General features: G+C 43.2%; 1 protein-coding gene and 1 non-coding gene across 5 annotated transcripts in view; both read left to right on the plus strand.

The window, feature by feature from the left end:
- Nucleotides 1-24,459, plus strand: part of ZHX3 (zinc fingers and homeoboxes 3) — a 134,102-nt gene that overhangs the window by 37,961 nt on the left and 71,682 nt on the right. The gene's annotated exons all lie outside the window — the stretch shown is intronic.
- Nucleotides 1,579-1,685, plus strand: LOC133104580 (U6 spliceosomal RNA). The gene has a single exon (XR_009703642.1). It is a non-coding gene; the product is annotated as a U6 spliceosomal RNA (small nuclear RNA).

Below are 24,459 nucleotides of genomic sequence, written 5' to 3' on the forward strand. Positions count from 1 at the left end.
TGGTTCTTTGCAACTCACCAGGGCCCCTAGTGGGTGGGTGCTGACAGGAGAACTGAGGTCCTTAGTTCTGTGTCTCCAGGCCCAAGAAAAAGAGAACTTAGCCTTGGGATGACTAGGGTCACTTCAGACCCCATAAGTCCATCTTAAACCGGTAAAAGTCTAATGCTGTCATGGTGGGCTAGGACTAAACCTTTGATTTGCCTTTGGGCAGCTGGCTAGCACAGACCAAAGGGGAGAGTATGGTTACTGTCGTTAAGGTTGGACCAGCAGCCAGGACTGAATACAGGGATCTGATACCCAGATCAGTCTTGGCTCTGTCTTCCACACTCACCCTCTGTGAGCCTTAGTGTCCTCCTTTCCTGGGAGTTGGAGGGAGAGAAATGTATGAGGGTAGCAGGGAGCTGTTTACTCCACGTTCTTTTCCCACTCTTTCAGAGGTTAAAATAGCCCATTTGGTGTTGGAGAGTCAGTTCTTGTGCCCTATTTCCCAACTCCACACTTGAGACAGTGGCACAGTTGGAAGGATGGGACTTTGGGAAGCTGCTGTTTCCCCTCCCCCAGTCCCTAAGAAATTGGTGAGTTGGACACCATTTTAAACTTGGGGTAAAACTGGAACTCTTTATTTTATTTATTTTGTTTATTTTTCTTTTTATTGTTTTTCCCCATATCTCCTCCCTCTTGCATCTCGCTCCCACCCTCCCTATCCCACCCCTCTAGGTGGACACAAAGCACCGAGCTGATCTCCCTGTGCTATGCGGCTGCTTCCCTCTAGCTATCTATTTTACATTTGGTAGTGTATATATATCCATGCCACTCTCTCACTTCGTCCCAGCTTACCCTTCCCCCTCCCCAAGTCCATTCTCTGTGTCTGCATCTTTATTCCTGTCCTGCCCCTAGGTTCTTCAGAACCATTTTTTTTTAGATTCCATACATGTTAGCATGCGGTATTTGTTTTTCTCTTTCTGACTTACTTCACTCTGTATGACAGTCTCTAGGTCCATCCACCTCACTACAAATAACTCAATTATGTTTCTTTTTATGGCTGAGTAATATCCCATTGTATATATGTGCCACATCTTCTTTATCCATTCATCTGCCAGTGGACACTTAGGTTGCTTCCATGTCCTGGCTATTGTAAATAGAGCTGCAGTGAACATTGTGGTACATGACTTTTTGAATTATGAAAACTGGAACTCTTTAAGTGAGCCTGGACTGAGGAATTAAAATCTAGGTCTGCCCAGAATCTCACCCCCAGTTCACAGGGCCCCAAGGGTTTAGGAACTGATGTTAATTCCCCTGTGGTCTGAGGAGAGGGGCTCAGTTGTAGGACTACTTCAGGCCTAGTGGGGGAGCACAGGCTAGTCCTGCCAGTCAGGTATCTTAGAATCATCAGGTCCTGCCTGTGTGTGCCTCTCAGCCTGAGATGAGCTCTGGAACTGCCCATTCTCCCTGTGATTCAAGGTATAAATGCTGTAGATGGAATGCTATCGATAGGACTTTATTAGTCAGAGTCCCAACAGGAAAAGCTGGTATTCTCAATTTAGGGAAATTATGGGAGAGTTAAAGAGGTGTGGATAGGTGCTCGCTTCGGCAGCACATATACTAAAATTGGAACAATACAGAGAAGATTAGCATGGCCCCTGCGCAAGGATGACACGCAAATTCTTGAAGCGTTCCATATTTTTGACACAAGAGGGAAGAGATATGGGAACATATGTATATGTATAACTGATTCACTTTGTTATAAAGCAGAAACTAACACGCCATTGTAAAGCAATTATACTCCAATGAAGATGTTAAAAAAAAAAATAAAATAAAAAAAAGAAAAAAAGGTGTGGATAGGATGTAGAGGAAATCTCAAGGGACAGAGCAGGAACCCGGAGTTGTGGTAATGGTGGAACTAATACCACCTCTAGCTGCAGTGAGACAAGTGGATGGAGTGGCCATCAGAAGCCAGAAGAGATTGTCATTTAGAAGAGGTCACCTTGAGAGGAGCAGTGACTTCTGGTTGAGGGATACAGCCGGCAGAAGTAGAATATTCGAATTCCTAACCTCACCCTTTCCTCGCCCTGTGCCCCCACCCCCCTGTTTCCTTCCCTGACCTCTTTCTGGGACTCAGCATTGGACAAACTCAATTAGAAGTCTAGGGCACAGGGGCTTGTTGATGGGATCCATAAAGATCAGTCTGCGGGGGCAGGAGCAAGGTAGGGAAGGGTGGAGAGTGCACCTGGAGAGCAACAGAAAGATACTAGACAGAAGGACCACGCGACTTCACGATGGACAGAACTTGTGTGTATGTGTGCGTGTGTGTGTGTGTAGTGCAAGGTGGGAAAAAAGGATAAGGTAAGCATTTCTTACCATAGCCACGTGCTAGGTACTTTCTCCTGATCCAATCACCTTGCAGGGTAAGTAGAAGTATTTATATGTTATAGATGTGGAAAACTTGAACCCAAATCTCTTGTCCCTAAATCAGTTCAGTCCTGGTGATCCCCGTGGTGACAGATGGTAGCCAGATAGCTCTCACATCTGACTTTCTCTGAGCCCATTCCAGAAAGCCACCGTTCATGGCATTGCTGGGAGAACCGGGGGGGAACTGTAAAAGAGCTGCTGTGTATTTTTTTTTTTTTTCCTTCACATCTGTGAACTTGAAGAGAAGGGGAAAGAGGAGGAAAAAAATTCAACTTGGCGTGAACGATGTTAACTGAGATCAAATAAGGTGAAAAGCAAAATAGAATCCAGAAATTTAGTTTTGCTTTTACCCGAGGTTCATGCGCAGCTGCTGTACAAAGTCCTTTTTACTTTCCACAAATGTTAAGCACTGTTCATAACATGGATCTCATTTTCTTTTACTTTTAGTTGTTTATGAAAAATAGCTTTATAAAAGACAAAGAACCAATTGAACATTGAGCTCCAACTGTGTGTCACCTTTGTGATTTCATTTCTTGCTGATATACAAATTATTACACTTATAAGTTAAAGTTATTTTGATTCCTGATACATTCATTGTAAAATTATTTATTGAACAGTCAACAGTGAAATTGAAATTTTAAATTAAAAAAAGAGGAATTCTAACAACCTAGAAAGTAAACTTTAAATTTTTCTTTTTTTCCCCTAGTTTTCATTACATGCATGCATAGATTTTACATGGCTAGAATTGTGCAAGTTTATGTTGTTTTCTTGTCATTAGGTGTATATTTCCATGTTGCTATATAACCTTCATGATTATTTAAAACAGTTTTTCAATTCACCTTAAACATTCTCCTACTTGTTAGATATTATTTATTTCCCCTGCTTCATGCCATAAAAAGATTGGCGGTTTTGTTGAACATTTAAGTGGTTTATTTACTATTTTTCCTTATAAACATTGTTCATTTGAATCTCCATGCATCTAGTTTCGCCATCCCCTCCCTCTTTTGTTCTTTGTGGCAGAGGGAAAGGAATTGTTATTTTTTTAGGATAATTTCTCAGCAGTGGGATGAGCAACTCTGAAGGTATATCAAGGGACATTAAATAGAGTAGTTCTAAGGGTCACTGAGAGAAGTAAGATTACAGTTAAAATGAGTCATTAAGCAGAGTTGTTGCTTAAAATGTTAATGTGGATTTTTATTAAATCCTAGGTTTAAAAAACTACTGCTAAAAGAGAAATTAGACACCATTTACATTTACATACAAAATTTAGCTGAAACCCTAAGTTGTGATTAAGTTTTAAAAAATTTGTTCTTGGCTAAATTGAATATAGTGTAATTCTGAACAAATTTTGTATTTGATTAATGATATTGGCCCCGGTTATCCTGTATCCCTGGAATATAGCATTGGCCCGGGAGTCCCCTGGGCTACTCCCTGGGAAGCATGCATCCCCTCCCTAACCCATTCTGCTCAGCCCAGTGGGGCCTGGCCACTTTCATCTGTGCCCTCTTTACGAAGGTGGAGCCCCCTGGCCAGAGGGGCTTCCTTGTATGGTGCCCTTGCCCTTCCACTTGCCTGGCGTCTGCCACAGTTCTGCTTTCTGGAACAACAGACAAGTTTCTTCCTCTAGTCGGGAAGCTTTAGAAAATCAAAGAGCAGTTCTGGTTTTCGCTCTGTCCTTAGCTCCTGGCATAGTGCCTGGCACATAGCAGATGCTCAAAAACACATTTGCAGAATGAAATGTCTTGAGACAGTTCTTTAAATGTGTGACTACAACCATGATGTCCCCACTTAGTCGCCTCCTCGTTGGGTTTAATGTCCTCTAGGTCAGCCATTCCTCATGAAACACTCTCCGGATCCCTTTCCCTCCCAGTAGGGTTCTCACCATTGTCTGTGACCACAGTTTGCTCTCAGTCACACTTAGAATATGTGGCCAGATCTGCAGCCTGTTCTCCAGAAGTGGTCTGATTTGCAGTGATACAGTCAAGTGTGCACTCCTTTTTTTTTTCTTTAGCAAACTGCTGGTTGCTTACATCTTTTCACGTGATCTGCCATCAAGCCTAGCCTGCTGCAGGAGGTGCTTGTGCAATTGAGTGTTCCCTTCTAGATTAGCGTCACTTGGGATTTGATGAAGGCTCTTCAGTATCTTCATGTGAGTCATTAGTAAAAGTGAGGAAGAGGGGAGGCCCACGGAAGAGCTCTGGAAACCTCCCTCCACATTGACAGTAATCCCCTAATCCCATGCTTTTTTCAAACTGTGGTATGCATACAAATTACCTGGGGGTTTGGTTAAAATGCAGATTTTGATTCAATAGGTCTGGGTGTGCCCTGAGATTCCGTCTTTCTAACAAGTTGCCAGGTGATGCTCATGCTGCAGGTCTATCAGGTCATACTTTGAGTAGCAAGGCCCAGTTTTGGGAAAGAGTTGTTCATGAGAAAAAAATCCTTCAGTGTTTGGATAGCTGTGCTGTGCCCATCAGAGCCCCCAGAAGATACTCTCTGATACAGATACTTGACCCCATACTCAGAGGTTCATCTCCTACCTCACTAAGTAAATGAAGAAAACAAGAGTGATGCTATTTCACCAGCTTCCAAGTGGTATGTACCTCTCTGTGCATGTTTGGTTGGACCCTTTATTCCAGCCTGACTAGTCGTATCTTTTCAAGTTTCTTGTCATCTGGACATTTGATAAAAGTGCTCATGTAAACCGAGCACTTTAAAAATTTTTTTATTGGTATGGTATACCTTCATATACCAGAAAGTTACCCGAAGAGAAACTAAATGGATACTTAGTTTTTTAAACATTGGTTATAAGATACAATGTTCCTGATAAAATTCTTTTATAAGAAATATTATGGAGCATCCAAATTTTTTTACTCTATTGGAATTTGGAGAAAATGGATGCATTGTTGAAATTACATTCCTAAGCTGAAATATCCTCATGTAGCTGGCAGCCTTTCAGTAACAGATTTAGCAAGTGAGTCTGTAGAACACAAGGCAGGGAGGTCATGAGCACCTGACCCCCCTTTTCTCCAAGCTTTCTCTCTCTTAGCTCAGGGGACAGGTACTTTTCTTTTGCCCTTTGTACAAGGCAGGTAACACTGTGGCCAAGACTTTTTTGGTCATTTCAAGCAATGATTATTATGTCAAAATGTAGAGGAAAAAAATATCGACACTTACTTATTTTGTAGAGCTTATTGTGACCTGGTCACCTTTTCCTTTTTTTTTCCCCCCAATGGCAACAGAAGGAATTTTGATTTGATTTTATTATTTATTTTTTGATTGGAATATAGTTGATTTACAATGTTTCAGGTGTACAGCAAAGTGATTCAGTTATGTGTGTGTGTGTGTGTGTATCTATCTATCGATCTATCTATATATATATATATATATATATAGTTCCCTGTGCTGTACAGTAAGTCCTTGTTGTTTATCTGTTTTATATATAGTAGTGTGAATCTGTTAATCCCAAATTCCCAATTTATCCCTCCCACCTTTTCCTTTTTTGAAAATAGTAGGTGTGGCCACCACCATGGAAGGTATGCAGCTCACTGAATATCAAAAAACCCTCTCTCTCTGGGTTCTTAAAGCCCCTTAGCCCTGAGTTTGTCATTTGAGCCTGTGGGGGACAGGTACAGAGCGACCTGTAGTTGCTGCTGTAGTTCACCCATTAATTTCCTCCCTTTCTGTGATGGTTTTCCAAGATCGGTCAGGTGTCTCTTTGTTCTTTCAGCAGCTCAAATGCAAGCACAGGTGCAGCAGCAATTGTGCCTTCCCTTTAACGATTTTTTTTTTTTTTTTTAATATGTCAACCCCCCTCTCCCAATTCATCCCACCCCCCCCCTTCCCACCTTGACGTCCATACATTTGTTCTCTACGTCTGTGTCAGGCTGTAGACTTTTTTTAAAAAATTTTTTATTTATTTATTTATTTTATTTTTGGCTGTGTTGGGTCTTCGTTTCTGTGCGAGGGCTCTCTCTAGTTGCGGCAAGCGGGGGCCACTCTTCATCGCGGTGCGCGGGCCTCTCACTGTCACGGCCTCTCTTGTTGTGGAGCACAGGCTCCAGACGCGCAGGCTCAGTAGTTGTGGCTCACGGGCCCAGTTGCTCCGCGGCATGTGGGATCTTCCCAGACCAGGGCTCGAACCCGTGTGCCCTGCATTGGCAGGCGAATTCTCAACCATTGCACCACCAGGGAAGCCCGAAGATATATTTCTTAATCTATCTTTTATTGTTTTCACATAACCACTGCTTTCATACAATGCTTATGCTCTGTGCTTGCTAAGTTAGTAACAAAGACAAATGTAGTCATTTTTATCATAATTATTGCATCTTTGGTTAGAAGAGAGGATATTTTAAAAATTGATCCAGCCATCTTTTCCAAATCTGTACTAACTTGGTTTAGTACAATACCAATTTACAGACACTTCTAAAACCCTCCTTCTGCAAAATCAATTGTATTATTCTGGATTTGCTTTTCTCTGGCAGCATTTCTCATCTACTTCCACACATTCTTAAAGTTTTATGTAAATTCTTTTCTCTTCCCTTTTTCATGTGGGTAGCCCACCTTGAGGTTATGTGACTCCCCTTTCAGTAATAGAAGGAGCACTACACGGGGGAAAAGAAGCCTGGGTTCAAATCTCAGTTCTGCCACTTACTGTGTGACCCGAGGTGGTGTATTTAACCTCTGCAATTATTTGTAACATGTCTACTTCCTTTTCAGTGGCCTGCATCAAACAATACTACAAATTGTTTAAAATATCCAAAAGCTCCCCAAATTTGTAGGCAGGGAGGAAGCAAATTATCGGGTCATGGCTTGTCTTCCCAAATTACAACTTAGGGAGCATTGCCTAAGGAGCCAGGATGGGAGGCCCCTAGACTCACAAAGTGGGAGAGGAGAACCAGGAAGGGAGATGGTAAGTAGTATTTACTGAGTGCCTGTAATCTCTTTTCCATGTGCTCGTTTGGTCCTCATAGCTGCTCTGGTAATTTTATGATCAGTGTAACATTGCCTCTGCCAAGGTAGCCAAGTGGTTAAAAGCCATAGTCTGGGTTGAAATTCCTGCCTTGCCACTGTGTGACATAAGACAGGTCCCTTGGCCGCTCTGTGTCTGGTTCCTCATCAATAACAGGGAGGTAATGAGAATCTGTTTTATAGGGTGTTGGTGAGGATTAGATGAAATAAGTGTGTGAGGTGCCAAGCACAGTATCTGGTATGTAATCAGCACTCAACAAATTAAGCTGCTGTTTATCCTTTATTTCTTTTTAGACTTAACAGTCTTTCTAAAGGAAGGCTGTAGAGTTTTAGTAACTTAATAACATTCAAAATTGTGACCACAGATTTAGCAGATTTTCCAACAGCCATAACAGAACTTTGTCAAACACATGAGTGCTTTCCTTTCAAACTGGTCATCTTGAAACCCTCTTACGTATTCCAGTGTTGCCTGTGCCTCAAAATGTGTTTGGACTTCTCATTACTAATTTTTAGTCTATGGGTGTCTTTTTGCTAAAATTACGCCTAGGATAAAGGTGAATACTTACATAATTAAATTTATTTATTCAACAAACTTTTATTGACCACCTACTCTTTGTCACCTACTGCTAGACACTAGGATAATAACAGTGAACAAGTAAGATGGGGTCATTTCCCTATGGCATTTGTAATCTAAGGGGCAAAAAGCTTTCATCAGCTTGGATTGTATAAAAAATGTGACAGCACTAATTGACATTGTTAAAACAGCTGAAAAGAAGAATGCAAATTTTGGAATGTTTTGTAGATATATCCAATACCTCCATGATACGTTATCCAAAGGAAGACAGATGCCTTCTTTATGAATAAATGAGACGTACTGAGGGAGACACTGATCTGTATCTGTGCAATGATGTAACCAGCCCTTTAAATTCAAATTTGGAATAAAACAAGGAGCTCCTTTATCTCTTCTCTGGTTGACTGTGACTTTGGAGTCATTCATGAACTTGAAATTGGAAGCACAGTTACATTAAACAACACAATTGAAACTAAATTATCACTCACCAGTAGCCTGGTGATGATTGAAAATAATTCTTGGTTATGCACTCAAGAGTATTTGTCCGGCTCCGGGTCTGGATCGGAGCTGGAGAGTCCCAGGCACTCGTCTCCTCAGTGGATGCCTCTTGGCCCCACTGCCGCCCTGTGCTGCGGGACAGGGAGCCCGGAGACCCAGCTGGAAACTTAGAACGGTAGAGGAAAAAGATATTTTTTCTCCCCTACAGTTTCTGGTGACTATGAAGGGATGGCTGGGACACCCCACTTGCTCTGGAAGCTGCAGATGGGATCTTGCGAAAATTGACAAAAGTCAATGAAAAATAAGAATTCTTACTAAAGTCAGCCCTCCCAGATCTCTGTCTATAGTGCTCTGTCAAGAGAGGAAGACAGTTGTGTTTTACTCCTGATTCTTCCCTGAAAGTGTTTACAATCAGCTATAAGTAAGAATGCTCCACGATGCCATCATGTGAATAACTTTGAGACCAGGCCAATGGACTGAAAATGCCCCTTATTAAATGCAGGATTACTCACATCATACAGAGACCTAAGAAGTGGGCATTTACTCCTGTCTATACCACCACCTCCTGAAATGAGACACAACTGTTTGAAGGGACTGACTGAATTCCAGGACTGAGATTGATTCAGGTTAATGGAGACGGAGCCTAATCCCTAAAGAATGGTATCTAAGTTTGTGAAGAACCTGCCAAGTTTGTTGTGGTGACACATGTGATGGATCTTTTGGATTTAGATACCTGCAGTGTTTTCAACATATGTTTAGTATTAAAATTATTCCTGGGTCCTTTGAAAAAAAAAAAAAAAAAGACTATTTGTTAGGTTCCATTGGTTAGCATGTCTAAAAAGTGTGTTGATTTCTTAAAACTTTCCAAATATTTGTGTTTATTCAATTTTAACACCCTAATGTTAAATAATTGCAAATAAATACATAAGTAACATATATAAATAAGCATAATTATGGAGTCCCGAAATTCAGAGGAGCTTTAAAGATAATTTAGGATAGTCACCCTTATAGTGCAGAAATGCCTTCAAGCCTACGTCCAGCACCTCTGGTGATGGAGAATGTTTAACTATAGACCAGGGGTCATGGGCATATAATAGAAAGGTGGGGGGACTTCCCTTTCTATTGGTGGGGGGTGCAGTGGTTAAGAATCCGCCTGCCATTGTAGGGGACATGGGTTCAAGCCCTGGTCCGGGAAGATCCCACATGCCGCAGAGCAGCTAAGTCCGCGCGCCTAGAGCCCGTGCTCTGCAACAAGAGAAGCCACCACATTGAGAAGCCTGCGCTCGGCACCGAAGAGTAGCCCCTGCTCTCTGCAACTAGAGAAAGCCCGCGCACAGCAACGAAGACCCAACGCAGCCAAAAATAAATAAAATAAATAAATTTAAAAAAAAAGAAAAGAAAAGATTAAAAAAATAAATAAAGGTGGGAATTTGTCTTTATAAGACAGGAGTGGTAGTTACCTATGGGAAGCTTTTGGGCCCTATCTAAGTATAGTTGTTTTTCCAAGCATCATCTGGCCAACTAAGACTTGTCTTCCACAGTCCAGTTTCTGCCTCTGGACCTCCAGTTTGTAGCCCTTCCAGTAAACTCTGGCACTGGCTAGAGAAACATCCTAGGATCTTTTTAGTTTTCTAAACTTGTAATTACCATTATAGCACATGGTTTTAACCATGTTTTAAATTAGCTAATATTTATTAAGTGTCTATTGTGTACCAGTCACTCTTCTAGGCGAAAGATATGATAGCACCAAGCAGAAAGCAACTACCATTATGGAGAGTTCATGATTGAGTGGCCCTAAAGTTGCAGTCGAACGTGAAATAAAGGAAATGGATCAGGTCTGAGGGAGATGATGGTTCTGGCTTGGGACATGTTGAACACGGGAGGCAGTGGGCCATCTGAGAGCAGATATCTGATGCGTAGCTGGCTCTGTAGTTGAGGGAAAGCTGGCTTTGGGGATTGTTGGCATGGAAGGTGGAATTTGAAACAGTTGGAGCAGAGAAGGTCAGCAAGGAAAAATGAGTGATCTGAGAGAAGAGAGTCTAGCATGGCATGATGCTTGGTGCCTTGTAAAGTACCAAGTAGATGTTTATGAATTCATTTATTTGATCTACAGCTGTATTCCTTTTGAAGTAACTATGTAATAAACATTGCCGTTTTTTTTTTTTTACATTTTTGGCTGCGTTGGGTCTTTGTTGCTGCACACCAACTTTCTCTAGTTGCGGCGAGCGGGGGCTACTCTTTGTTGCGGTGCACGGGCTTCAGTAGTTGCGACACGTGGGCTCAGTAGTTGTGGCTCCCGGGCTTAGTTGCTCCGCGGCATGTGGGATCTTCCCAGACCAGGGATCGAATCCGTGTCCCCTGCATTGGCAGACAGATTCTTAACCACTGTGCCACCAGGGCATTCCTTATTCGGTAATTGTAACATTATGAAGCAAGTACAATTTTCTTGTTACTTTGGGGAAACTTTCTTCTATTACAAAGGTTTGAGAAATGGAGGTTTTCATGTAATAACCTTTCCTTTTTTTTCTCTTTAGATTTGGATAAATAATTCACACTTGTAACAGCCAAAAAATACACGAGTACAGAGAACAAAATTTGTCCCTTTACCTCTCTCCTCACCCTTTTCCCACCCAAGACTTTTCAGTGACTTTCCACGTACTGTTCCTAAGAGAAGCTATGTTCTGAACAGCGTCTAGGTTGGAGACTGGAGAACGCGATTCCTCTTGTGTGTCTTTGACTCACAGTGACCATAGATGAGTTATATTAATATTCATTCACTGCCTCCTCAGGAGATGTACTTGCCTTTGCCCTTAGTGGTGGGCAACCTTGCCTTTATAGGAAGTCATTCAATTGCATAGTTAGCGGATAGCTGGAGCTCCATGTTATGGACTTTCCGAAGCTCTGTTACAGCTGGACAGATGCAGGTTAGGGGAAATATCTCACTTCCAGGGTATAGAAAATCATTGGCGTGTGAACACGTGCATATGTGTGTGCACGTACGCGCACACACACACACGGGATACCTAAAGAGTTGTGAAGTATCTTTGGTGAGGCACTGAATCGTGGGTGTTATTACTTGTACCAATCTCTAGCTTATCAAAATAATCATCTTTAGGGAACGTTAGTGAGAAGTAGTCACGAGACACTGTACATTTTATTAGGTTCCTTATTTGTCCAGTTTTACTGCATGTAATGGACCTAGGTTTCTAGAGTTGATGCTTGGCCATCATTTAGAGTTGACCTCGTTAGAGGCGCCTAAATGTGTCTAATGGATCTCTGCGGCATTGCCTCCACAGTGTTTAATATGCATAAAATAGGTGCTTGAGGAAGACTGTTACTTGGCAGGGAGGATGAGAAGAGAAATGTGATTGCCCTTAGTGTCTGCAGTATTACCGCAGGATCCAGAGCAAAAGCACTGAAAGGGTATTTAGTGTTTCTTTGACAACTTGCTGATCTCTGGTCTTCCCCATCTTGGTAAAATAGTACCTTCGCGGACTTGGTGGTAAAGTCAGAAACCTGGGGGTCATGCTTAACCACTCTGTCCCTCATGCCCACTCCACCAAAAGGCCTGCGGATCCCACCTCCAACACACAGAAAGCCCACCTCCCCTGCCAGCGCCCTAATGCAGGTCGCTGTCATCACTGTCTGCGACTTCTGCAGTAGCCTTCTGCCTTCCTTTTCGGCTTCCTCTCTTGTCTCTCTCCCATGCATTCTACATTTCAACCAGAGTGATCTTTTTGGAAACATAAATCAAGTGTGGATTTACTCCCCTGCTTAAAACTCTTAAATGGCTTCCCATTGCACTTAGGATAAAATTTTTAAATCGCCAGTTTGGTCTGCAAGGCTGTGTGACACGGCCTTGGACTCGCTAACGTTATTTTGAACCCTCTCACTTCCGTTTGGCACCATCCATCCTGTTCCTGGAGCCAGGTTATCCTTTTATTTGAACCCAACTTTCTCTGTAGGCATCAAAATTAAGTAGCATTTATGTTTCCTCCACAAATAAGAAAAGACTTTAACCTATGTCTGCTTCTTTTTTCCTACTCCTTTGGTTCCCAGATTTTTTTGCAAAGTTTCTGATTAATTTTCTATATTATGCCTGTGCTCTTTCAAGAATTCTTATTAGCAGTTGCATTGCACTTCACATTATATTTGAGCAATAATTGTTGAGATTTAACTATAAGTTTTACTTATTTCTTTGATCAACACTGCTTCTTGTATCTCAATTTGACTTTTATTTCTTAAATTTTTTTTTTTTTTTAAATTTTTATTTTTGGCTGCATTGGGTCTTCGTTGCTGCACACATGCTTTCTCTAGTTGTGGTGAGCAGGGGCTACTCTTCGTTGCGGTGCGCAGGCTTCTCATTGCGGTGTCTTCTCTTGTTGCGGAGCACGAGCTCTAGGCACGCAGGCTTCAGTAATTGTGGCACGTGGGCTCCGTAGTTGTGGCTCGCGGGCTCTAGAGCGCAGGCTCAGTAGTTGTGTGTGGTGTACGGGCTTAGTTGCTCCATGGCATGTGGGATCTTCCCGGACCAGGGCTCGAACCCGTGTCCCCTGCATTGGCAGGCGGATTCTTAACCACTGCGCCACCAGGGAAGTCCTTATTTCTTAAATTTAAATTAAATTTTGCTAAGGTACAACTTTAAGTATAAGTCTTATACTTTATAAGCTTATACTTTAAGTATGTCTCTTATACTTCTTTCCCTTCCAAAATGCATGGGTGGTGAACTTCATGGAGCTCTTGCACACCCCCACATGTCTTCATTTTGCCTTCATACTTAAATGATGGTTTTAGGGGGATCTAGGATTCTAAGTTTAAAATGATTTTTTTCCTTCAAAAGTTTGTAGAAATTGTTTCATTTGTGTTTTAGCATCTGGTGTTATAGATGAGAAGTCTGGTGCAAATCCACTTTTCCTTTTGTTATGGTTCGCACCCCCGCCATCCTTCCCCATCTTGGATTGTCAGGGTCTCTTTATTTTTGCAGTTTAAAAATTTCACCAAGTTGTGTTTAGGTGTTTCTTTTTTCAGTGTTGTTATAAACCATTGGCAGACCCTTTCAACCTCGCACTCAGGTCCTTCTTCAACTCAGAGAAATTTGGTCCTGCTCTTTCTTTGATATTTTTTTCCCCTCCATCCTCTCCCTTTTAAAAAACTAGATGTATATTAGATATACATTGGATCATCTAGATTTATCCCCCCCCCCATATTTCTTATCCCTTGGTTTGGGAGAATTTATCAGTTCAGCCTTCCAGATCACTCCTTCCATCTTTGATCATGCTCATTTTTCTGTACAGGGATTTGCTGTTGAGGGATTTAAAAAATGATTTTTTTTTTGTAGTTTTGTTTCCTTATTCTCCACTGGTAACTTTTAGTAGTGCTTTTCCCCGCCTTAGTATCTTATCTTTGAAATGGTATCTTCATAGATCTTTCAGAGAACACTAAAATTATTTTGTTTCCTTTGTTAACCCTGTTTCCTCTGGGCTTGGTTCCTCTATTCAATTTGGTGCCTCTTTTCAATCTATTGTTTTTCTTAGTGTTTTATTCTTAGTTAGTTTTCTTTCTTTCTTTTTTTTTTTTTTGGTAAATTTATTTATTTATTTTTGGCTGCGTTGGGTCTTTGTTGCTGCACGCGGGCTTTCTCTAGTTGCAGTGAGGAGGGCTACTATTTGTTGAGGTGCGCGGGCTTCTCATTGCGGTGGCTTCTCTTGTTGCAGAGCACGGGCTCTAGGCACACAGGCTTCAGTAGTTGTGGCACACGGTCTCAGTAGTTGTGGCTCACGGGCTCTAGAGCGCAGGCTCAGTAGTTGTGGCACATGGGCTTAGTTGCTCCAAGGCATGTGGGATCTTCCAGGACCAGGGCTTGAACCCGTGTGCCCTACATTGGCAGGCGGATTCTTAACCACTGCACCACCGGGGAAGTCCCCTTAGTTAGTTTTCTGTTCACATTTCTAAATAAGGATCCAGGTCAGAGGTTTGCAGTCCTAAGGGTGCATTAAATTATCTGGAGAGCATTTAAATACAAGTGCCAGCTCCTCATTCCCTCTATAAATGCTAGTTTAATTGGATTAAGGTGGGGCCTAGGCAATTGATATTTTAATTTTTTTGAGATATAATTGACATATAACATTACGTTTCAGGAGTTTCACGTGTACAGTATAATGATTTGATATGTGTGTACATTGTGAAATGAGCACCACAATAAGCCTAGTTAATATCCATCATCATATATAGTTACAAAAGTTGTTTTTTTCTTGTGATTAGGACTTTTAAGATCTACTCTCTTAGCAAATTTCAAATGTGCAATTATTAACATAGTCACCACGATGTACTTATCTATTTTATAAGTAAATAAGTACACCCATGATTTGTTTATTCTGTAGCTGGAAATCTGTACCTTTTGACCCCCTTCACCAGTTTCACCAACCGCCCCCCCCCCCGCCCCCACTTGCCTTTGGCAACCACTAATCTGTCCTCTGTATCTATGAGCTTGGTGTTGTTATTGTTGTTTTAGATTCTGCATATAAGTGAGATCATATGGTATTTGTCTTTCTTTGGTTTATTTCACTTAGCATAATGCCTTTAAGGTCCATCCATATGGTCACAAATGGCAAGATTTCATTCTTTTTTATGGCTGGATAATATTCCATTATATAAAGATACCACATTTTCTTTATCCATTCATCCATTGATGGACACTTAGGTGGTTTCCTAAGTGTCCTATGTATGTGGATGCATATATCTTTTCGAGTTATGTTTTCGTTTTCTTGGGATAAGTACCCAGAGGTGTAATTGCTGGATCATATGTGTCATGGTCCGAGCGCGGTTGGAAAAGAATTTCCAGACACGAGGCGGAATGTAAGAAAGATAGAGTTTTATTAAAGAGAAGGGTCGCTGCAAGAACAGCGGGCCGACTTCCTGGTAGCCAGGGAAAGTCGACAATGAGCATGGGTCACTTGTCTGTTTTTATAGCCAGGGAACCTGCAAGTCATCTGCTGACTGGTCAGAGTATGTATACTTTCAGTGTGCTGAGCGGGAGAAAAACGGGACAAATGTCTTTTCTTATATGGGATGGGAAAGGGACAGGGCATGCTACTTGGGAGGGCTCTGGGACAGTGCAATGGTTACATTGTGACAGAGCGATAGGAGTCCTGTAACTCTTTGTTCTGACAATATTGGCCCTTTGAGTTTATCTTGTTCTTTGTCCTTGGAGCACACCACATTGCCCCCTCTCTTTATTTACAGGGCCAATTCTTTGGCCCTATTGGATACCCTGCTCATGTCTACCCACCTGCCTAGCCCCTTCTCAGGTGTTCGGGAACGCTTTTTTTAAGAAGGGGCAACGATCTCTCTGCCTACTTCCTTCTGGGTGGGAGCATCGTAGGGGCCCTGGGTTCCTGATGCCTGCTCTCTGTCAGGGTATATTTATGGAGGGAGATGAGAGCCCATGGAATGATAAGACGGCTTGTTCCAATGTGGTCCATGTGCCAAATGGCTGGTACCCTTGTTGTAGCACCATCTGGAATTGAATCCTTTGAACCTGTCAGGAGATGAACTTAGATAATGCGTTAATAATGCAGGGGCCAGGCTTCCCTGGTGGTGCAGTGGTTAAGAATCTGCCTGCCAATGCAAGGGACACGGGTTTGAGCCCTGGCCCGGGAAGATCCCACATGCCACGGAGCAACTAAGCCCGTGCGCCACAACTACTGAGCCTGTGCTCTAGAGCCCACGAGCCACAACTACTGAGCCCATGCGCCACAACTACTGAAGCCTGCATGCCTAGAGCCCGTGCTCCGCAACAAGAGAAGCCACGACAATGAGAGGCCCGTGCACCGCAATGAAGAGTAGCCCCCGCTCACCGCAACTAGAGAAAGCCCGTGCACAGCAATGAAGACCCAACACAGCCAGAATAAATAAATAAAAAATAAAAATAAAAAAAAAATAATGCTGGGACCAAACAACAAAACAAGGGCTATCAGGATTAATGGTCCCAACAAGGGCAATAGCCATGTCCATATCTGGATCCCCATAGAGGAGAGGAGGCTGGAAAGCCAGCTGGGGCCCTGTCCTGCTCTCTCTTTTAAATATTCTATTAATTTGATGTTTTTCTTTAGAATCTGAAGGTCTTCTTCAACCTGGCCAGAGGTATTAATATAGAAGCAGCATGTTCCATTTAGTAGGGCACAGACACACCACCCCCCGTCAGCTGTTACGACATTCACGGCCCCCCTATTTTGTAAAACTACCTTGGCCAGAGAGCCTAGGGCTGACTGCTGTTCCTCAGTGGCTGCTACCGTAGCCTTCCAAGGTTCCTGGACCATGATGGTGAGATGGAGAACACTCCTCTCTAAGGGGTATGCCTGCAAACCAGGAGAGCCCTCTAAAGATGCTATGTATTATTTTGGGCCGATCAAGAATTGGGTTATCATAAGCATGTCCCCCGCAATCAGTGGTTCGTTTTTGTCTCTCCCGGACAGGTCTTATGGCCTCCTCGAGGAAGGACCCAAGGTTGGGAATGCCTCCTGAGGAAGCTAAATCCTTTGTAGTCATAATGGTCGCCTCTGGGACCGCAGCAATAATTGTGCAGGAGCCCCTCCAAAGTGTGAGAAGATCCAGATAGACCCCGTTACCGCATAGAAATGAAAATCCGGTGCCCCTCAAAGATACCCCCATTGTGGGTCCCCAGAGCCAGGCCCTGACCTTTTGGTAGTTTTCCTCTGGGAATAGACTGGGGTCCCATGGCCTAGGATTATATTGGGAAGGCCAAACTCCAAGGAAGTAATCATCTATACATAAAGGGGAGAATCCGGGCTCTGACAGATTATGAGTGTGACTGGAGGATTGGCATAACAAATTTCTGAATGTTAGCTGAATTATGTTATATTTTGGAGGAGAATCTTGCCGGGAGGTTAAACTAAGTAAGTGTCCGGTGGTCACACCGATCCCCACATATTTAGTTCCCAGGGCCGAGCTGTTTATGGGAATATGGTCTTCATTAATACATTTCTTAGTCGCATTTTCCTTGAATTTCCCCAGCACAAAGTGAAATTACCTTCATGTACATCATATTTATTTTCCTCTGAACAGGGATTCCACTCCAGGCTAGTCCGATTAGAATTGAGGGTGTAGTTACAAAGAGAGTCATTTAGCCAGCCCAAAATGGGTCCCCATCCATTCGGGTTTTGGAAACAGAGCTTTGCCTCATCTGCCCAAGCTTGGGCTAATGCCCATATCCTGTTTTTCTCTTCATGAGTACAACAAGCGGTCGGGACTACATGAATGTCTTGCCAGGTCAGGTCAAAGGCTATAGTGAGGGTCTGAAATTCCTTAATAAAAGTGGTGGGATCCTGACTAAAGGAACCTAACTTGTTTTGAATTTGGGAAATGTCAGACATGGGAAAGGGAACATGGACTGCAATAGTGCCCATGTCTCCATTTGCTACTTCCCTCAAGGGAAACATATCAGAATCTGTTTCCTGGCTTTGGGCAGTCCTCGATCTTGTGTGGGGAGGGGGGAGGTGGCTTTCGCCCTGATAAGGGGGTGCCTGTCGGGGAGCTGTGGGTTGAGGTGAGGGGGCGGGGGCTGAAGCAAAGGGGGTTGATGGGGTGGGGGACAGGAAAGGTCGAGTAGAGGGTCATCTAGGAGATCTGCTGGAGAGGGAGACAGAGGGGGTCGGGGGGATAAGGCGGCAACAGAAAGACACATGCGGCATGAGTCCCTGAGATCCGGATTCTGACTAAGGGCCATAAAGGTCTTGACATAAGGAACCTCTGAGTCCTTTCCTTTTTTCTGGCAAAAGAGATCAAGTTGGAGGATCGTGTTATAATTTAGTGTGCCATTAAGGGGCCATTGTTCTTGGTCCCCCACTTTATACTGGGACCAAGCCGTGTTACAAAAGAAAGTGAGCCTCTTCTTTTTGAGATTTTTAGGGTCAAATTTTTTCCAGTTCCTGAGGATACTGCCGAGGGGTGAGTCTGAGGGAGGCTCCCAAGACGTACCAGAACCTGTTCTTAGCCTATATGCCGTAGAAAGGGGGTCCTGAGAGTCACCGGCTGACAGAAAGGTGTCCCCTTTGTCCCAGTGATCTCTCCGTGCGACTAAGGCACAAAATGGGCTGACCGTCCCAACAATCGCGTCCGACCGTGAGAGGTGACCCCTGAGCGTGCGACTGAGGCACAAACCATGTGACTGAGGCACCGTGCGACTCGGGCAGGGGAAGAAAGAGAGAGAGATTCCCGGGACCCACCGGGTGACTCAGCGTTTGGCGATTACCTGAAATGTGAAAAGGCACTCCTGGGATGGCTCAGAGGCAACACCTAGGCTCCTGTAAATCAATCCGGACTGAGAAAAAAGTGAAAGTAGCAGAGAAGACAGGCTGAGCAGTTGGCCTCGTAGTCCTGCCAGGAAGGCGGTGGCCGAGGCGAGGGGTTTTTCTTGAACCCATATGTGCCTCACGGGTGCACGGAAGTTGTCTTGCTGGGGGCAGATGCTTTAACAGCCTGGTCTGTTCCGTGACCCCCTCATCCTTTCACGGGAGTCTTCAAGCGGCAGGTGCCCTGTTGGCTTTTAAATGCCTGACCCGTGCCCGCACAATACCAATTGGCCTAGTCCTCAGCCAGAAGGAAGACAGAGGGACCCTCACCAGTTCTGGGCGGTAGTTACTGGGGCGAAGTGAGCCGTGGAGTCTTCAGAACACACCAGGTTGTGGCCCTGGCCAGAGTTCCTCTGTTGCTTCCCCAGCAACTTGCCTGTTCACAGAGGGTCCCAAGAATTGAGGAGAGGAGGTGGGGGAGGAGATTCCCCCCAAGAGATATCCCCATACGGGCCACCAAAATGTCGTGATCTGAGCGCGGGTTGGAAAAGCATTTCCAGACACGAGGCGGAATGTAAGAAAGATAGAGTTTTATTAAAGAGAAGGGTCGCTGCAAGAACAGCGGGCCGACTTCCTGGTAGCCAGGGAAAGTCGACAATGAGCATGGGTTGCTTGTCTGTTTTTATAGCCAGGGAACCTGCAAGTCATCTGCTGACTGGTCAGAGTATGTATACTTTCAGTGTGCTGAGTGGGAGAAAAACGGGACAAATGTCTTTTCTTATATGGGATGGGAAAGGGACAGGGCATGCTACTTGGGAGGGCTCTGGGACAGTGCAATGGTTACATTGTGACAGAGTGATAGGAGTCCTGTAACTCTTTGTTCTGACAATATTGGCCCTTTGAGTTTATCTTGTTCTTTGTCCTTGGAGCACACCACAATATGGTAGTTCTATTTTTAAGTTTTTTGAGGAACCTCCTTACTATTTTCCATAGCGGATGCACCAGTTTACATTCCACCAACAGTGCACAAGGTTTCCTTTTCTCCACACTCTCACCAAAACTTGTCATTTCTTGTCTTTTTGATAATAGACATTCTAACAGGTGTGGAGTGATATCTCATCGTGATTTTGATTTGCATTTGCCTGAGAATTGTTCTTTCAGGAGTAAGTTCAGAGTACAGGCCCTGCTGAGTGGCCAGGAGATCCCTCTAGAGTCCTCGGTGGGTGTGTGCCTTGTCATCTGTGGTGCGGTTTCTTCATCCTCTAGTGCTGGCACTTAGGTGGGTGGTCCCCTACTGCCGATCCCCACTTTATAGAGAGCTGCCCTCACAGCTTAGCCTTTCTGAGAACAATGGAGGATGTAGCTGTTCCATAGACCTTCAGTTATTCTCTTGACCGTCCCTGGTGCTCTTCCACTCCCACATCCAGCTTCTGCCATCTCTGGATTTAGGTTTGTTTTCCACCAAGCTTCTCTTGGGCACACACATTTTAAAAGCTTTCTTCTTTTGCTTGGTTCATGTTGGAGGTTCCTCTGCATGGTTAAGCACTGCCATCATTCAGTTCTGATGGCTTTTTTTTTGCCCACAATTCCTTGCTCTTCTCCTGATGGCATTGTTCCTGTTTATCCTGTGCTGCTGTGGACTTATTCTTACTTTTATATTTTTATAATATACATTCCTACTGTTACAATAAATAACTAAATAGTCTGTTATATTTGACATTTTAAAGGAGGGGAGAAGTACTTCTAATACCGTATTATTTGTCATGAACCAGCAGTCCCCAAACACTTTTTGTTTACCTCTGAAAAGCATCAGATATCCAAGGAATTCAGCAGGCTCGTCATGGAAGAGGAACTACAGGCAGTTTAACCAAGTGAAAAATGACTTCATTCCATTAGTGAAAACTGCATTTAAAGTTGTAAGATACCATTTGCACATATCAAATTAGCAAGGTGTGTTTTTTGGGGGCATATGGTGGGAGGTAGGGTAGGGAGTAATAAGGAATGGGGAGTGTGTGTATGTGAGGGACAGAGAAAGAATTTAATGCCAGCAAGGGTCTTATATACTGCTTGTGAAATGCAAATTGATATAACTCTCAATGCATTTTGGCAATATGGGCCTTTAAAAAAGTTCATACTCTTTGACCCAGGGATTAAAATACTGGCAGTCTATCCCAAGGAAATGATTATAGGTTAAGACAATATTTTATGTACAGAGATATTTATCTCCACATTGTAAAGTAAAAAAAAAAAAAAAAAAGCAAAATGTACACGTTCAAGTGCCTGACACTGAGCAATCGTTAAATTTTGGTACATCTATGCAGCTAACAAAATTCTACAAACAAAATGAAGCTAACAAAAATAAATGTTTAGAAAGACTTTAATTACATAGGGAAAATGCTTATGTAGTTTTTAATGATGCTAAGTGAAAAAAGATATACTCTAAAACGGACTTACCTAGAATATCAATTCTATAAGAAAAACATATGTGCAAAGAAAAGTAAAAATTAACAGTAACGATTGTTTTTTTGATTTGAATTATGTGAGTTTTCCCACCTATAGTTTTTTTTTTGTTTTTTAAAAAATTAATTAATTTATTTATTTTTGGCTGTGTTGGGTCTTCATTGCTGCGCGCGGGCTTTTTTCTAGTTGTGGCGAGCGGGGGCTACTCTTTGTTGCGGTGCGCGGGCTTCTCATTGCGGTGGCTTCTCTTGTTGCGGAGCACGGGCTGTAGGTGCACAGGCTTCGGTAGTTGCAGCGCGCAGGCTCAGTAGTTGTGGCTTGCGGGCTCTAGAGCGCAGGCTCAGTAGTTGTGGCGTACGGGCTTAGTTGCTCTGCGGCATGTGGGATCTTCCCAGACCAGGGCTCGAACCCGTGTCACCTGCATTGGCAGGTGGATTCTTAACCACTCTGCGCCACCAGGGAAGCCCCCACCATAGTCTTATGCTCTTTTGTATTTTCCACATTTCAGCAGTAACTATATTATAATCAGGAAAAATGATCAGTATTATTTTTTAAATTGCCACGCTGTCTCACAGAGAAATAAGAATGGCCAATAATCACATGAAACTATTTAATTTCAGTAGTAACAAAAAATGCAAAGAATGCTCAATGACATGGAAAATGTTTGTTACATAAATTTAAGTGAAAAAATAGTAACAATATGTATACTATGATCCCAATTTGGTTAAAATTGTGTGTGTGTGTATCAAAATGTTGACAGTGCTTAGCTTTGGGTAGGGAATATTTTTCAGATGACTTTTAATTTTCTTCTTTATGCTTATGATTTGGATTATGTGAGTTTTCTTCCCCTATAGTCTTATCTTCTGTATTTTCCAGTTTTCCTATATTAAATGTGTATTGCTCTTATAATCAGGGGAAATTTTTTTCACACATTATTTTTGTCTTTCTATCCTCTACACTATACTTTCTGCTCTAAAGCATTCTTAAAATATTTAACTTGGATGTTGAATAAGAGAAATTTGAGGGACTTCTTTACACCTAATTCAATCTTAAGAATTAAATGAATGCATTGATATAAATTTCATGTTACTTTGAGAGATTTATCTTTGTTTTGTCTATAGGAATATATTTGAGTACTTTGAATATCTTGTCTCTTTCTCAGAATGTTAGCCACATAGGTGCAACATGATGGAAAACTATCTTTTTGCCATTTTTTAAAAAAAATTAATTAATTAATTAATTTATTTTTGAGTGTGTTGGGTCTTCGTTTCTGTGTGAGGGCTTTCTCTAGTTGTGGCGAGCGGGGGGCCACTCTTCATCACGGTGCGCGGGCCTCTCACTGTCGCGGCCTCTCTTGTTGCGGAGCACAGGCTCCAGACGCGCAGGCTCAGTAGTTGTGGCTCACGGGCCTAGTTGCTCCACGGCATGTGGGATCTTCCCAGACCAGGGCTCGAACCCGTGTCCCCTGCATTGGCAGGCAGATTCTCAACCACTGCGCCACCAGGGAAGCCCCCTTTTGCCATTTTTAATAAAGCCTTTTGAACTTTTTATTTTTAAAAATTGAGATATAATCTACATACAGCAAAATGTGCAGATTTTAACTGTATAGTTTAATAAGTTTTGGCAAATGTTTCTGCCCATGTAAATACCACCTCAACAATCTATAGAACTTTTTTGTCACTCCAGAAAAGTTCCCTCATGCTCCCTTCGTGTCAGTCTTCACATCTGAACGTTAAGCTCTGTTATAATTTTTACCACCATAAATTAATCTTGTTTCTTCTAGAGCTCCACATAAACAGAATCATATAATATATTCTCTTTCATGTCTACCTTATTTTGCTCACCATGATTTTGAGATTCTTCCGCATTGTGTGTATTGGGAACATTTTTCTTTTTAATTGCTGAGTAGTATTCCATTGTATGAATACCACAATTTGTTTATCCACTCTCATGTTGACAGACATGTAGGATGTATCTGGGTTTGGACTCTTTTAAAATCAGGGATGCTGAGTTTGTAGCTGTTCCCTAACCCCCCACTTCTCTTTTCTTGACTAGCAGTGCTTGCAAATCAGGGCTTGTTTCCAGGAGCTTGTAACTAAGACCACCATAAAGAGATCAGAGAACAAAAGTAAAGTGGGCCTGCCAAGTCCAGGGCAGACGCCCCAGGAGTTCAGCTCCTGGGCACAGAATGGCAGGCTTGCAGATTAACTGAACACTCCTTTTACAGAAAGAAAGAAAAGAAAAAGCTAAGCAGTGAAAGAGCTCAGAGCACCCAGTTGGGGACCAAGAGAGCCATTACCACATTAGATCCAAATCACAGCAGTTGTTTGAGGTTACTCAGGATGCTGAGTGTTAACTACACCGAGAGTGGGGTGGGGTGCTTCCTCACCCCAGCTGGCCCTGCAGCAGGTGTTGCCCGAGTGCCCATCTGGGCTCCCTTCTGCTGGGGTTTCTGGGGTGAGGGGAGCAGGATGACTTGAAGCACTTGCTATGTGGCCCTGACTGCTCTGCCAGTAGAGCTACATAAAAAACCCCACAGCCTCTTGGGGCATGTGATTTGATAATTGGGAAGAAACACCTCCCAGACCCAAGGGGCTATCGCACATTCACGTATTCAGCGTTATTACGGAAGAGCAGAAATTGTGAGTTCTGGGTTTGAGAGGCCCAGGATGTCTCTCTCTGGGACAGAGAAGGGCCCAGCACTCCCCTTCCCCATTTCACTCCTCGTAGAGTTCATTTCCATCTGTCCTATTCCCACCAAGGAAAATATGGCCTTTATCCCACTTCCTCGGGCACTGCCTCTTTCTCCTGCCTTTCCCCTGAATCTTGACACAGGGTCAGATGAACTGAGTGCAGATAGAGCTGAGGAAGCATGGAGGGAGAAGTACAGTTGTTCAGTCAGTGTGTGAAAACTGCTCTTAGAGGGTGGGAAATGGTGTGATCTCTGAAGATAGGACCCCCATTAGGCAGTGGCAGGACCAAAGGAGAGGGTGCCCTCTCCACTTGCCATGTGATAAGGGCTTTCCAGTTCTAGAAGAATTTGTAGCAAAAGTCATGCCATGAGAGTGAGTCTACTGCGGATGTTATACTGACCAGCTTTGCTGATAACTGTGCTGAAAGGATCCTCTGATGTTCGGCAGTGAACTCAGCCAGCAAGCTGTCCACTCCATGTACCCCCCAGGCTAGCTGTCCCCACCCTGGACTGTTGTTTGTTACCTCAGTGTGTCAGGTTCTTACCTG

Source organism: Eubalaena glacialis, chromosome 13, assembly GCF_028564815.1.
Source record: "Eubalaena glacialis isolate mEubGla1 chromosome 13, mEubGla1.1.hap2.+ XY, whole genome shotgun sequence".
NCBI classification, from domain to species: Eukaryota; Metazoa; Chordata; class Mammalia; order Artiodactyla; family Balaenidae; genus Eubalaena; species Eubalaena glacialis.